Source organism: Leuciscus leuciscus (genome assembly GCF_965113295.1).
Source record: "Leuciscus leuciscus genome assembly, chromosome: 16".
NCBI classification, from domain to species: domain Eukaryota; kingdom Metazoa; phylum Chordata; class Actinopteri; order Cypriniformes; family Leuciscidae; genus Leuciscus; species Leuciscus leuciscus.
The window spans coordinates 41781133-41798011 of record NC_138740.1 but is presented as its reverse complement, the minus strand read 5'-3'; the positions used below and the strand labels follow the sequence as shown (position 1 = coordinate 41798011).

General features: G+C 41.5%; 1 protein-coding gene and 1 long non-coding RNA gene across 2 annotated transcripts in view; one reads left to right on the top strand and one right to left on the bottom strand.

Moving 5' to 3' along the window:
• The window catches only part of LOC309476944 (uncharacterized protein), a 93216-nt gene that overhangs the window by 15657 nt on the left and 60680 nt on the right, over positions 1 to 16879 (top strand). The window lies entirely within an intron of this gene.
• LOC309476948 lies at positions 5090 to 12526 on the bottom strand. Its single transcript, XR_014198427.1, has 3 exons — positions 9747 to 12526; positions 7566 to 8246; positions 5090 to 5471 (listed from the first exon to the last, which is right to left on the bottom strand). It is a non-coding gene; the product is annotated as an uncharacterized lncRNA (long non-coding RNA).

Genomic DNA, 16879 nt, shown 5'->3' with positions numbered 1-16879 from the left:
TACAGCTCGTTAATAAACTACAGCTCGTTTTTTTTTTTTTATCCATTTCATACAATCCGTCTTCATTTGGCAAGTGCACTTGCGCAAAAACATTTATGTTCAACTGTTTTTGTTTTTTTGTGTGTGGATGCTGCTGATAAAACAGCTTCGCCGAGACTACAAAGAGACATGCATTTGTGTGTGTTTGTGTGTGTGTGTTTGTTTGTTTGTTTCTTTTGTAAAAGTTTCCCGGATATAACTTCCCTATTTAATGCACAATTTTCCTTACAAATTATATTATCAGCATTACAATGTGAGTAAATGTAGCCGTGTAAAATGTAAGGGATGATGCCAGTAGCTTTGGGACTTCTTCGCTGTATTCTCGCTTTTGGCTCGCAGGTTTCTCTCTAGAGCTCCCCCCACAGCTTCGGAATAGATATTTGACAACACTGTTGTAAAAACTCGTTGGTGATTCTCAGACACCAGAGGCTATAGATCAACGACATCAAAGCAGATGGGACGTTCTTTAAAACGTCTTCTTCATTCGGGTTCGGACAGCGTGAGGGAGCGCAATAATGACAGCATTTTAGCAGATTTCTTTTGGCCGTAAAGCAATTGTTTACATCGCGAGACCTGATATCACACGAGACTTCCTGACGCAGCGGCCGGCGGCTCGCCGGCTCAAAGTTGCAAGTGCGGATTTTCCGCTCACGGGCACCAGGGGGGTGGGAAACGACCACCATTCAACCCGAAATAAGTGATATAACCATTCCAATGACTCCGAAGCTGTTCAGTTAAGGTAAAAAAAGTTACTTAGCCTAGTTCACCTTTAATAGCATGGAATTACAGTGCATGGTTCATAAGGTGCACTGATACTGAAGCTGGCTGCATGGCGAGCGCGAGACGCGGCAGAGCACAGATCGTGACGCGCGTCTCTCTATAATGAGATTGTGAAGTAACTTAAATGGGAGCGGGAATTCACCGCATTATGAACTCGTCACGCAATACTACGTGGGAACGGATTGCGAAACTTAATTTTCGGTTAACAATTCTGAGAGCGCGGATTAGAAACTCGTGGGCACGATTTGTTAAACCGAGGGAACAGTTTGAGAATTCGTGAGTACTGTTTATAAACTGAGCGGACGGATTGCAAAACCGTCGCCACGGATCGTTTTTTTACTCACACAGGTGACTTCCCAGGCTCCGTATCCTCCCTTAAAGGGGTCATGACATGGTTTTTTCTTTTCTTTTATTATGTTCCCTTAGGTGCAATTATAGTATTACTATAGTTTTTTGGACAAAAACGTTTAAAATGGAGTGATTTATGAACTTTTCCCACCCTGTTTCTCATGCTCTGATTCAAACAGTCTGTTTTGGGGGTGTTTCCCCTTTAAGAGTTCAGTGTTAACACCCACTGTTATGATTGGCTAACGGCAGTGCCTATGCATCATTTGTTAACGCCCCCTTGTCAAAACGTGCGGAATTTGCGGAACTGTGTTTACCGTTACCATAGTAACGGGTGATGCGTGCGAGGCGATGGCGATTGCAATGATGTTTGAGTCGGAATCAGAGGAAATGAACCATCAACACAACTAAGAATGCATCAGCCCGTCCACATAGAAAGTGTGAAACTATTTTGTCAGTTTGACAGCCTACATCTTTTAATAGCCTACGGGGCATGAACATGACGGTCATGAAAACAATAAGTAGGCTAAACTAAGTAAAAACAAGGTGATTATTCATAATGAATTAAACTGCAATTAACGTTTTAAAAAAGTTTTAAGTTTTAAATAGCCTAAATTACTTACAGTTTGCGTCGTCGTTGTTGAGCCCAGAATAGTCCACACGGCCTTATCTTGTACAAAAGTTTTCTGGCAAAGCCAGCATCATACTGCGATTGTTCTCAACTGTCACTCATCCTTTAAATGTGGAGAACACACGGTTAGCTAAATTAACACTGCCGTGACTGGGACGTCCGCAAAAAATAAACTGCATCCATCTTCCCCTGACGTCTGGATCTTTCAGCAGCGTATATTATTCAAACATGTTGTTTGTCCAGGAACAGCACATCTGCGTGACATCGCAATATTCTTGTAAACAGACCCACTCGCTGCACGTCGACTGAACACATGTGAAGCGCGTGACAGGGGTGCGATGATGAAATGAGGCTAGTTATCTTGCGCTTGAAGCGTAGTTGTCTACGCTGGAGGCGGTCATATGCAAACGACTGGTACGTCACTTCGTACCGTGACGTCACTTCATACCATGGATCCAGAACGAGCTGTATTTAGAGCTTGATTAAATAAATGATTCGTTTATAATGGGGAGGACGTCTTAAGCTATGAAACTTGCAGGACGTTTTAATGGTACAAAGACCTCTTATATACCAAAAGATCAAGGCAAATTTGGTTTCTCATGTCATGACCCCTTTAATGCTGACTTCTGTTGACTTGGGACAAGGAAACGACGCATTTTAAAGCTAATACTCGCACACACAATTACCGATATCAATAGAGCTGCATACAGTTATTTTTTCTCTGCCTCTCGCGCCTCCCCTGTTGCTCTTTGAAAACCGCTGCTCTAGGGGACGAATCCGGCCCGAACAAATCTGACCACTTTGTCTCCTTACAATCCTTGAGCACGTTATAATGGGACACTTTCACGCAAATATTATACATGGCCTTTTTTGAGACAGTCTCGAAACCTTCCAGCACAGGAGTCCTGAGATGTAGAAGAGAACCTTCCTCTGGCTCCTCATCTACCGCTGCTGAGACTTCCACTTGGGGAAAGAGACTCCCTCCGTTCTGTTCAGGAACCTCGTCTTCCTCTGGGTTTTGTCTGAAGACAGAAGGCAATGCAGAGACAGTTCCATCCATTATTCTCTTCATTACCCTTATGGACTTGATACCTGTCTTATTGCACATCTCCTCTGGACTTTTCCAGTTTTCACCAGTCTTTAGGTCAGCAATTCTTGTACACCCCGCTCTTGCCATTACATTCTGGATGCTTCTGGGCACCAGTGCCGGTGCTGGTATCAGCGGGTTATTAAAAAGTGGTTCGTTCTCTGTCCAGGGTCCGATATTTGAGAGCACCCTCTTGACCATGAACGTTGAGGTCCATGCTCTTAAAACTGTCTTGTAGAAAGGGGAAACATTCCTCAAGTCCATGTTGGCCAAGTTGATTAAAAACAATTGCACATCATACTTGAAAATGTTAATTTTCCTCAACACAGCACACGCCGTATCAGCCCAGCACGGCTCCGCATACAGCAATCTTTGTGCTGCTTGAAGTCGGAATGTCTTTATTCTGCTGTTAATGTCCATTAGGCCTTGTCCTCCCTCTTGGATAGGTAAGAAAAGTACAGCAGATTTTTTCCAATGCTGTCCATCCCAGAAAAAGTCAATTAGCTTTCTTTGTAACTCTTCCACCACACTTTCTGGGGGATCCAGAACATTCATTTTGTGCCATAATGCAGATGCAGCCAGATTGTTCGTGACCCAGACCCTGCCCCTATACGATAGCTGGGGCAGCACCCACGACCATCGAGACAACCGGTCACACATTTTCTCCACCATACCCTCCCAGTTTTTCTGCCTATATTGATCTGTTCCTAAAAATACTCCCAACATTTTCAAACCCTGTCTTCCCCATTTAACTCCCCCTGGAAGCACAGGAAGGGTCCTTCCCTGCCAATCTCCTAATAAATATCCTTCACTCTTCTCCCAATTTACTTTAGCTGATGAAGCCTTTTCGTAAACATTTAAAACATTTTTCAAATTCCCTACATCCGTTTCACTTCTAATAAAAACAGTGATGTCATCAGCATAGGCCGAAAGAGTGATTGGCCTGTTTTCACAACCTTTAACTAGAAACCCTTGCAGTTTCTCCCTGAGTTTACATAGCAGAGGTTCAATTGCTAGAGAGTACAGCTGTCCTGACAAAGGACAGCCTTGTCTTATACCTCTCTGAACCAAGACTGGACAACTTAGCCCACCTCCAACCTTTAACATTGCAGAAGCTCCACTGTATAACAGTTTAATCCAAGAGATAAAGTTCTCACCAAAACCAAAAGCTTTAAGAGTTTCAAATAAATAAAAATGATCCACCTTATCAAAAGCCTTCTCTTGATCAATTGACAGAAAACCCACATCCTCATTACCAGCATTTGCTAAACTCATTATATCACGCACAAGAAACAGATTGTCCATTATTGTTCTTTTTGGCACACAATATGTCTGAAAATCATTAATAACATACTCTAAAAAATGTTTTAACCTATTTGCAAGACACTTAGCTAGAATCTTGTAGTCAGTACACAGTAGAGCTACTGGTCTCCAGTTCTTTAACAATAATTCCTTCTTTGATTTCAGTTATCTCTCTCTCAAGTATTTTGATAGTGTCCTTTACAAGTCTGTTTGAGTGGGCTGTATAGTTCTGGTAAAAGATTCTTATTTGTGCTTTTCCAATCTCCCACCATTGCACTAAATCTTCGTAGTCACTTTTTTGCTCTCGCCACTTAGACCAAAATATCCCAAACTTTTCACAAAAGTCATGTAATTATTTCAAATTAAAATGCCAATAATAACTAGAACGCTGTGACTTTTTTAAACTCATTTCAATCATACACAAATGATGATCAGTAAAACCATTTGGAAAAATATTAGCTTTTAAAACCCTATTAGAATTATTTTTACTTCCATAAAACCTATCCAACCTCGCAGCACTAATATAATCATGAGAGGCTTTAACCCATGTGTATTGTTTTACTGTTAGGTGTTTTTCCCTCCAAACATCAGATAAGTCATATTTCCTTATAATACTGTTTAATGAATCAGCAGACTGAGGATACGGTTCTTCACTATTTCGGTCAAGTGTAAAATCTAAGGTGCAATTCCAATCCCCCCCAAGAACCATATATGCATTATCAAAAATGTTTAATTCACGAGATAGTTTTTTTTTTAAATTCTACCCTTTCTGCTCCATTATTTGGGGAATAAACATTTATGAAAAGAAAAGGAAAACCCATTAGCTCCACCTGAACAATCAAAATTCTGCCCTCTATTTCATAGGAAGACAAATTTGTCATATTAAACTTTTTTGAAAACAAAATTGCAACACCACCACTTAGATTAGAGCCATGACTTAGAAAGATCTTACCCTCCCACCACATTTTCCATTCTACTTCATTACCTAAATCGCTATGGGTTTCTTGCAAAAAAATTATATCCATATGTTTGTTTTGAATCAATTCATACAAAGCAGCTCTCTTACTATTATTCCTTCCTCCATTAATATTAATTGTCCCTATTTTTATGCTCTCCATGAAAAGAGAAAAAAAAGACAAACAATCAGAAGGAAGCAAAAAGAAAAAACCACCCTTTGTGACCTAACCATTACGTACATTTCTTTTTACTGCATTCTTTACTTTTTCCGTAATTTTGTCACAATTTTTTTCAGTCTAAATCTTTTCCTTCGACTCAATTCTTCAAATCCTACACTCTTCTGTATTTTTTTTTTTTTTTTTTTTTTTTTTTTCTCCCACCTCCACCCCCCCTCTTCGGAGGACAACTTTATTTTATTTTGATTTTTTGTAAAGGCAATATATTTTTTTAAGTACATACACAATATTTTAAGTACAGACACAGACTGGTAACGAGATTATGCTGACTGCAGGCCGCTGAACTGGGACACAAACTAAGAGCTAGTTTGCACTGACAACAGGCCACTGGGCTGGTCCACAGACTGGTAACAGGCTTGTGCTGCCTGCAGATTACTGGGCTGGGACACAGACTGGTAACAAGATTATGCTGACTGCAGGCCGCTGAACTGGGACACAAACTAGAAGCTAGTTTGCACTGACGACAGGCCACTGGGCTGGTCCACAGACTGGTAACGGGCTTGTGCTGACTGCACACTGCTGGGCTGGGACACAGACTGGTAACGGGCTTATGCTAATTGCAGACTGCTTGGCCAGGACGCAGATTGGTAACAGGCTTATGCTGACAGCCGGCCACTGGGCCAGTCCACAGACTGTGAACTGGCTTGGGCTGATAGCAGGCTACCTGACAGTTCAACAGATTGTGAACTGACTTAGGCTGGTTGTTAGATGCCGAACTGGTCCACATATGTTTGTAGTTAGATGCCAGACTGTGAGCTGGCTTGGACTGATTGTTGGGTGCCAGACTGGTCCACAGACTGTAAGCTGGCTTGGGCTGGTTGTTGGATGCCAGACTGGTCCACAGACTGTGAGCTGGCTTGGGTTGGTTGTTAGATGTCAGACTAGTCCACAGACTGTGAGCTGGCTTGGGCGAGGTATTGGATACGAGATTGATCCATAGATTGTAAGCTAGCTTAGGCTGACAGCAGGCTACCTGATAGTTCAACAAACTGTGAGCTGGCTTGGGCTGGTTATTAAATACCAGACTGGTCCACAGACTGTGAACTGGCTTAGGTGGGTTGTTGGATGTCAGACTGGTCCACAGACTGTGAGCTGGCTTGGGCTGGCTGTTGGATGCCAGACTGTGAACTGGCTTGGGCTAGTTGTTGGATGCCAGACCAGTCCACAGACTGTGAGCTGGCTTAGATGGGTTATTGGATGCCAGACTGGTCCACAGACTGTGAGCTGGCTTGGGTGGGTAGTTGGATGCCAGACTGGTCCACAGACTATGAGCTGGCTTGGGCGGGTTGTTGGATGCCAGAATGGTCCGTAAAACAGTCCACAGACTGGTAACGGGATTGTGCTGACTGCCAGACACTAATCTGGGACACAGACTGAGAGCTGGTTTGCGCTGACTGCAGGCCAGTAGACTGGTCTACAGACTGGTAACGGGCTTATGCTGACTGTAGACTGCTGGGTCGGAACACAGACTGGTAACGGGATTTTGCTGACTGCAGGCCGCTGATCTAGAACACAGACTGAAAGCTGGTTTATGCTGACTGCAGGCCACTAATCTGGTCCACAGACTAATAACGGGCTTGTGCTGACTGCAGACTGCGAGGCTGGGACACAGACTGGTAACGGGATTTTGCTGACTGCAGGCCGCTAATCTGGGACACAGACTGAAAGCTGGTTTGTGCTGACTGCAGACCACTGGGCTGGTCCACAGACTGGTAACGGACTTGTGCTGACTGCAGACTGCTGGGCTGGGACACAGACTGGTAACGAGATTAGGCTGACTACAGGCCGCTGAGCTGGGACACAGACTGGTAACGAGATTGTGCTGACTGCAGGCCGCTGATCTGGGACCCAGACTGAAAGCTGATTTGTGCTGACTGCAGGCCACTGAGCTGGTCCACAGACTGGTAACAGGCTTGTGCTGACTGCAGACTGCTTAGCTGAGACACAGACTGGTAACGAGATTGTGCTGACTGCAGGCCGCTGATCTAGAACACAGACTGAGAACTGGTTTGCGCTGACTGCAGGCCAGTGGGCTGGTCTACAGACTGGTAACGGGCTTATGCTGACTGCAGACTGCGGTGCTGGGACACAGACTGGTAACGGGCTTGTGCTAACTGCAGACTGCTAGGTCAGAACACAAACTGGTAACGGACTTGTGCTGACTGCAGACTGCGGTGCTGAGACAAACACAGACTCTTCTGTGTTTTAACTGCCGATCTCACAAATCTTTCAACATCAGGAAAAAAACTCTTGACATCAAAAGTCTTTCCAAAAGTTTCATCCAAGAAATCATTAATTTCTTTCACTGTATATAACTGATCATCACCACACTGAGAAGTGAAGTCAGACATTTCTGAAAGACTATCGTCATCTCCCATCTCCTCCATTTCATCATCCCTATCACCAACCTCGCCAGCGCCTTCATGATCATTCCTGTGTCCAGTTTCATCTTCACATTGAGAAACATTCACCTCAGTTCCCTCCACTCTATCACCACAAATACCAAGATTAATTGTTTCTTCACATCTTACATCCTGATTATTCTGTGTTTTGTTCCTTTCTAATACATCTCCCTTTTCAGTTTCATCTAGACTCCTAACTGCACTATCCCTCTCACCATCATTCTCAGTTGACCCACTCGGTCCAGCTTTTTCTTTTGACCCACTCAGTCCAGCTTTTTCTTTTGACCCACTCAGTCCAGCTTTTTCTTTTGACCCACTTGGTCCAGCTTTATCATTTGACCCACTCGGTCCAGCTTTTTCATTTGACCCACTCGGTCCAGCTTTTTCATTTGACCCACTCGGTCCAGCTTTTTCATTTGACCCACTCGGTCCAGCTTTATCATTTGACCCACTCGGTCCAGCTTTTTCTGACCAAGGCTGTATCTCAATACTAGTTTTACTTGATCTTAGTGCTGCGTTCGATACTATAGATCATACATTACTCTTAGATCGACTACAAAATTATACTGGTGTTCAAGGACAAGCACTAAGCTGGTTCAAATCATACCTATCTGACCGCTACCATTTTGTCTATTTAAATGGAGAAAAATCGATCATAACTCCAGTAAACTATGGAGTGCCGCAGGGATCTGTATTAGGCCCTCTGTTATTTTCCATATATATGATGCCACTTGGAAATATTATAAGGAAACATGGAATTAGTTTCCATTGTTATGCTGATGACACTCAAATATATATTTCATCACGGCTGGATGAAAACGCTAAATTTTCCAAATTGACAGAGTGTGTTAAAGATATAAAAGATTGGATGACGTGTAATTTTCTTTTATTAAATCCAGACAAGACAGAGGTAATACTTATCGGTTCAAAAAACCGCCCACAAAACCTCGCACAATACAACTTTAACATCATAGGATGTCCTGTTACTTTATCCTCTACAGTAAAAGACCTGGGTGTTATACTCGATTGCAACCTGTCTTTTGAAAATCATATTTCATATGTTACAAAAACAGCCTTTTTCCACCTTAGAAACATTGCTAAGCTACGTAATATGCTATCAGTTTCTGATGCAGAAAAGTTAGTTCATGCATTCATGACCTCGAGACTAGATTACTGTAATGCTTTATTAGCTGGTTGTCCTGCATCCTCAATAAACAAGCTACAGTTAGTCCAAAATGCCGCCGCTAGAGTTCTTACGAGATCAAGAAAATATGATCATATAACACCGATTTTATCATCACTGCATTGGTTACCTATAAAGTTCCGTATTAATTACAAGGTATTGCTACTGACTTATAAAGCCCTAAACGGCTTAGCTCCAGTCTATTTAACGGATCTTCTATCACCCTATAATCCATCGCGCTCTTTAAGATCACTAAATTCAAGGCTTTTGGTCATACCTAGGATATCCAGAACCACCAAAGGAGGGAGAGCATTTTCACATTTGGCTCCAAAACTCTGGAATAGTCTTCCTGATACTGTTCGTTGCTCAGACTCGCTCTCCCAGTTTAAAACTAGATTAAAGTCGCATCTCTTCAGCCAGGCATTCATATAATCCTACAGATCAAACTACAATCCGTCCTCTAGCTCATAAATGCCAGAGGAGAACTGGCCCCCGACTGAGCCTGGGTTCTCCCAAGGTTTTTTTTTCTCCATTAGGTCACCTGATGGAGTTTTAGGACACCATTAGGTCACTTGATGGAGTTTTTCGGTTCCTTGCCACTGTTGCCTTTGGCTTGCTCAGTTGGGGATATTTTGGGGATATTTAATCTAATTTTATCAATCAATAAATTCCTCTTGAAACAAACTTTTTTGTATTATTTTAATTTAATACTGTGAAGCTGCTTTGATACAATCTGTATTGTGAAAAGCGCTATACAAATAAACTTGACTTGACTTGACTTGACATTTGACCCACTCGGTCCAGCTTTTTCTTTTGACCCACTCGGTCCAGCTTTATCATTTGACCCACTCGGTCCAGCTTCTCCATTGTCTGACTCATTATTTTCAGTGTTCGTTTTACGAGGGCACGCATTTTTTTTGTGTCCTATTTCACCACATTCAAAACATTTAAAACTCCCGGTACTTGCATAAAGCATGTAGGACTTCCCTTCATACATGACTCGAAAGGAAATGTCAAGAGCCGTTGAATCTAAAAACATAAATACTTGTCGTCTAAAAGACGTGACATGTTTCAGTGACTCGTTTTTACATCCTAGTGGAACCGTTTTAATTCCACTAGCTATTTTCCCAAATCTCAACAGTTCCTTTTCAATGTCATGATTTGGTATAAAAGGGGGACAATTCGAGATTGTTATACGGCTCGATTGAGACACCAGCGGAGAAATGACAACATAAACGCCACTCACCCAAATGCCGCTCTCAACCAACCGACTGGTTAAATTCCGTTCCTTCAGAAAGACCACAACGGCCTTATTCATCCGTGAAGCCGAAACAACGTTATCATATCCCACCTGTTCACCTATCGCCACGAGCACTTCTTCCACTGAAACGCCGGCCTCAGGTACGCATCTAACTCCATGGCGGAGTGAGAGAGAGGAGTCACATCCTCTCGGGTGAGCCTCCATCTCAAACACCCGCCAAGAGGTCAAAGTCAAACAAAGAAAAAAACGCTCACCTAAAACTATCGTAGGAAATAAAAGATAAGGAAACAAACAAAAAAGAACTAAAACAGGAAGAAGAAGAAAGAAAAAAAACTAGAAAAAAAAAAGAACTAGAAAAGACCCATTTTAAATCGCCCAATCCTCTCACCCGTGAGACACTCACACACCCTGCAAACTCCTGAGAGAGAGAGAGAGAGAGAGAGAGAGAGAGAGAGAGAGAGTGTGTGTGTGTGTGAGAGAGAGAGAGAGAGAGAGAGAGAGTGTGTGTGTGTGTGAGAGAGAGAGAGAGAGAGAGAGAGAGAGAGAGTGTGTGTGTGTGTGAGTGGGAGAGAGAGTGAGTGAGTGAGTGAGTGAGTGAGTGAGTGAGTGAGTGAGTCAGTGAGTGAGTGAGTGAGTGAGTGAGTGAGTGTGTGTGTGTGTGTGTGTGTGTGTGTGTGTGTGTGTGTGTGTGTGTGTGTGTGTGTGTGTGTGAGAGAGAGAGAGAGAGAGAGAGAGAGAGTGTGTGTGTGTGTGTGTGTGTGAGTGAGAGAGAGAGAGAGAGAGAGAGAGAGAGAGAGAGAGTGTGTGTGTGTGTGTGTGTGTGTGTGTGAGAGAGAGAGAGAGAGAGAGAGAGTGTGTGTGTGTGTGTGTGTGTGTGTGTGTGTGTGTGTGTGAGAGAGAGAGAGAGAGAGAGAGAGAGAGAGAGAGAGAGAGAGTGTGTGTGTGTGAGTGGGAGAGAGAGTGAGTGAGTGAGTGAGTGAGTGAGTGAGTGAGTGAGTGTGTGTGTGTGTGTGTGTGTGTGTGTGTGTGTGAGAGAGCGAGAGAGAGAGAGTCAAGTCAAGTCAAGTATATTTGTATTGCGCTTTTCACAATACAGATTGTGTCAAAGCAGCTTCACAGTATTAAATTAAAATAATACCACAAAGTTTGTTTCAAGAGGAATGTGTGTGTGTGTGAGAGAGAGAGAGAGAGAGAGAGAGACTTTGACTTTAACAATCACTTTAATAAAAAAGTTAAAAAATAATTTTTTCCCTCCTTTTCTTCTTATATTCTAAACAATTATACAGACAATAAGACATCACAAAACAAGACAAAACAAAAAAACCAACAAAAAAAAACTAACAAAAAATTAAATTTCCATCGTAATCAACATCACAAATACATTGATTCACACCCCACTTATATTTAAACGTTTCAATATCATTAACCAATTTGTAATAAGTGTACTCAATTTTTAATCGTGACCTTATTAACCCACTTAGGACAGATTCAACATCACAAGACTCATTACCATTCATTTTTTCTTTCCGTGACACCCAAATAGCCATTTTAGCTTGTCCACATAAAAAGTTCATTAAAACATGGGCCTCTTTTTTACTCTTTTTATACTTCGGACCATATATGAAAACCATAGGTGAGAAAACTTCTCCCAAGTCCAGACACCACCCTTCTATTATTGGAAACAACTGTTGTAATCTAGTACAATCTAAAAATAAATGAAAAACAGTTTCTGGTATCCCACAGAAAGGACATCCCTCCCTCACCTGTGGATCAAGACGTGCTCTGTGTCTGTTTGTAGCTATTATACCATGCACTAACCTCCACTGAAGATCACCAGCCCGTTTTTCAATAGGAGGTTTGTACAAGGTCCTCCAGCTGCCCTTGGGGGAGGCACCTACTCCAAACACCTCTTGCCATTTAGACTCTTTTAAACTCATAAGAGCCTGAAAATGCAATATCTTGACACACATTGTGTACAATGATTTTTTATCCGTTTTGCTGAAAAGTCCCAACTGAGGTGTCTTAAAAGTTAATAGTCCACCCTCATTTTCTTCCCAGCTTCCAGTCTCAGCTGCAATGTTTACTTCTGGGAAATCACATATATTCAGTTCTCCATTATACGTTTCTAAGGAGAGTCTGTAACTCTGTGGCAAAAACTCAACTATCCGAGTCAAAATATTCTTTGCCACTCGAATAGATCTTATGTCCATTTTTTCAGCAAAAATCTCAGCTGATATCCATTCACCTTCAGGTATTAAGTGTCCAATTTTTGTAATTTTTGCAGCCCACAGACTTCTCCTGAGTGATAAGTCTTTAAAAATGTCCAAATTCAATGCAGAGTTAAAAAGCAATGGTTCTTCTTTCTGCCACAAACTTTGTGTATTGCTTGACTCCCGAGAAATCTTAAAAAGTGTCCATGCTTTTAGGAGTGATCTGTAAAACGCTGTTAATCCTGCAAGATCCAACCTATTTATGTCCATCAGGAACAAGTGGCGATCTAGTCCCATGTTCCCTGCTTTCCTCAATAGGATGCACGCTACCCCAGCCCAGCTCACGTCCTTCCCATAGAGGAGTCTCTGAGCCACTTGAAGCCTGAAAGTCTTTAGTCTGGATCTGATGTCCACTAGGCCTTGTCCTCCTTCCTGTCTGGGCAGAGACAACACTGGATTCAGCCAATGCTGACCCGACCAGAAAAAATCCACCAGACATCTCTGAATTTGTCTCACAAGTTCTTACATTTACATTTACATTTATTCATTTAGCTGACGCTTTTATACAAAGCGACTTACAATTGCTATATATGTCAGAGGTCGCACGCCTCTGGAGCAACTAGGGGTTAAGTGTCTTGCTCAGGGACACATTGGTGTCTCACAGTGGATTCGAACCCGGGTCTCTCACACCAAAGGCATGTGTCTTATCCATTGCGCCACTACCACCCATATATGTGGTAGTTCCACATGTAGCTCAAGTTCTTCTGGAGGTTCAAGGATCATCATTCTGTGCCAAAGGGAAGAGGCTACAAGGTTGTTACATATCAGCACCCTTCCCCTGTAGGACAGCTGGGGCAGCAACCATTTCCAATGAGACAACCGCGCACGTACTTTCTCCAACAGGCCCTCCCAATTCTGCTTTCTATATTCAATTGTCCCCAAAAAAACTCCCAGATATTTAAAACCTGCCCTTCCACATTGTAGACCACCAGGAAGTGGTGGACTATTTACAATTTGGCCACACCACACAGCATCGCTTTTACACCAGTTAACTTTGGCAGATGATGCCTTTCCATAACATTCTAGAGCACGCTTTACCACATCAACATCTCTATCTCCCCTTATTAAAACTGTTATATCATCTGCATATGCAGATAATTTGACAGATTGCTGGGAGTTTTGAAAATTAATCTGTAGACCTGCTAAGTTTTTCCTTAAATTACATAACAGCGGTTCTATAATTATGCTATAAAGTTGGCCCGAAAGGGGACAGCCCTGTCTAATTCCCCTCTGTACTTTCACAGGGATGCTTAGGCCACCAGCCATTTTTATCATATATGTGGCTTCAGTGTACAATAACCGTATCATTGAAATAAAATTATCACCAAAACCAAAGGCCTTTAAAGCATCAAAGAGAAAAATGTGATCCACGCGATCGAAAGCTTTCTCTTGGTCTAATGATAAAAACCCCATTTCAATCTTGTTATCAAAAGCATAGTCATACACGTCCCTCACTAAATGTAGATTATCTACCATAGATCTATCTTTTATGCAGTAAGATTGATCTTCATGTATGATTTCATGCAGTACATTACTTAATCTTGTGGCCAAACATTTGGAAATGATTTTATAATCCGAACACAAAACTGCCACAGGCCTCCAGTTCTTTAAGAGTGTTAGATCTCCCTTCTTAGGGAGTAGTGTGAGCACTGCACGCTGAAAGCTCGTCGGAAGAATTCTTTCAGTGACACTTTTTTGCAGAACTTCAAAGTAGTCATGACCAATAACATTCCAGAAAGCCTTATAGAAATCAGCAGACAGTCCATCTATCCCGGGTGCACGACCTACAGAGAGCCCCATAACAGCAGCTTTGACTTCTTCATAGGTGAGTTCGGTCTCTAAAAAAAGTTTATGCTTCGGGGTTAAAACCGGAAGGTCAAAAAGCAGTTCTTTTCTACATTGTTCTTCTGATTCCTCAGAGGTGTATAAACTTGAATAGAAGTCCACAGCAATTTTTCGCATCTCTGTTTGATCAGAAATATCCTGACCATTACAGTCTTTTAAACAGTACATCAATTTTTCTTGTCCTTTTTTACGCTCTAGATTTAAAAAAAAAGAAGTAGGAGCATCCATATCTCTTGTTGTTACAAAACGACTTCTTACCAGAGCACCCTTCACTCTTTCATTTAAAATTGAGCTCAACAGGTTATTCTTTTCAGTCCACATATCTTTCAGGTTTACAGAGTCATTTGTAATCATACTTTGCTCAATACCAATAATTTCTTTTTCAAGACATTCCAAAGACTTTTTTATACAAAATGAAGAATGTGATAAATATTGCTGGCAAAAATTCCTTATTTGTACCTTCCCGATTTCCCACCATTGAATGCAATTTTCATAACAATTCTTCTCACTCTTCCAAGACTCCCAAAAAGACTTAAAATTGTCCAAAAAAAAAGTATCTTCTAATAATTTATTATTAAAATGCCAATAATAACTTTTATGCATTTTTTTTAATAAAGTACACTCAATAGTAACAAATTTATGATCAGACATTGAAGTGGGAAAAATAGTTGCATTTGTAACTCTATTCCTCATGTTACGTGACGTATAAAGTCTATCCAACCGTGCAGCAGAAACCGTCTCATTACTAATCTTCACCCATGTATACTGACGCGTTAACAGATTATACTCTCTCCATACATCAGATAGGTTTAGATTTTTAATAACATTGGCTAAGCACAATGCACTCCTTAAATGAGGTTCCTCACCGTTCCTGTCCTTTGTAAAATCCAATGTACAATTGAAATCTCCCCCTAAGATAATGAGATCTCCTTCATGTTGTTGTCTTAAAAAAACCTCTAATTTATTGAACAATTGTATTCTCTCTGCACCTATGTTTGGAGCATAAATATTCACAAAAAGAAAAATAAGATTACTAATTTCTGCCCTCACAATCAGCAATCTCCCTGGAACAACTTCATTTTTTGACAAGATTTTCACTTTAACTACAGGGGAAAAAATTACTGCCACTCCAGCACTCAGATTGGACCCATGACTAATAACTTTCTCTCCTTCCCACCATAGGCCCCATTCAGCCTCATTACTTTGATCACTGTGAGTCTCCTGTAACAAGACCACACCTATATCTTTCAAACGTATAATCTCTGAAAGTAACCTATTCTTTCTCCCATCTCTCATCCCATTAACATTAAGAGATCCCACCTGCAAAACTTCCATGAGAAAGAGAGAGAGAAAGAAAGAAAAAGTACATAGAAAAAAAGATTTAGCAGTCCTCATCATTATTGCGTTTTGCCTTTCCCCTTGTTATACGTCCCTTCCCTGTTTGTTTTCCTTGTCTAATAACAGTTATGTGCTTTTTTAACCGAAACCTCTTTTGCTGTGAAAGTTCTTCAATGCTATTTGTTTTCCTTGCCCATACAACAGAGGCAATAAACTTTTCAAGATCTGGGAAAAAGTCACTGACTTCTACACCTGTTTTTCCTTTTGTTTCATCTAAAAAAGAATTGATCTGTTCAAGAGTGTACATATCCTTTTCAGCCACTTTTGCCATATCAGATGTATCGGACCACTGCTCTTCATTTCTCAAACTAGCATCAGTACATTGGGACATTTCATCTAACTCATCAGTCATATTTTCTTCAGAACCACCTACTGGTATTTCTTTGAGTTCGCACAATTCTTCATCACATCCCTGACTTTCACTGTCATCAGTTACATCAGTTATATTCTCAGCAACGCAAACCAGCTTCTCCATACCACCAGTATTTAAATGAACATCACTCACCTCTTCAGAGGCTGCTTTCACCTGTGTCTCCGTTCTCTGTTCTGTGTCCTGCTGATATTGTTTCGCATTATTAACATCTCCACGCGATGTAGATGGCCTCTGATCGTCTTTATGTGGGCATGTAAAACGTTTATGTCCTAGGTCACCACAGTCAAAGCACTTCAGATTTTCAGTGCTTGCGTAAATCATGTACGAGTTCTCTCCTTGATTAACTCGGAACGAAACTTCCAAAGTACGCTCCGGCGAAGTCAGAATCATAAAAACTTGGCGGCGAAAAGACGTGACGTGTTTAAGCGCGATGTTTTTACAGCCTAAAGGAATCATTCTCACTGGACTTACTATTTTCCCGAATCTTAGCAACTCTTTCGTTATGACATCATTTCTAATAAAAGGTGGAACATTCGAAATCGTTATTTTTGTTGCTGGAGCGGATAGTGGATTAATCGGGACAAACATTTCCTTTACCCATATTCCGCTCACAGTCAGCTGATTTATTAGCGTTTCAGATCTCAAAAAAACAACAACCGCTTTGTTCATGCGTGAAGCTGAAACTATATTTTCAAACCCTACTTTTTCTCCAACAACTACAAGTAGTTCCTCTATTGTCACACCGGGCTCTGGTACACACCTGCACCCAT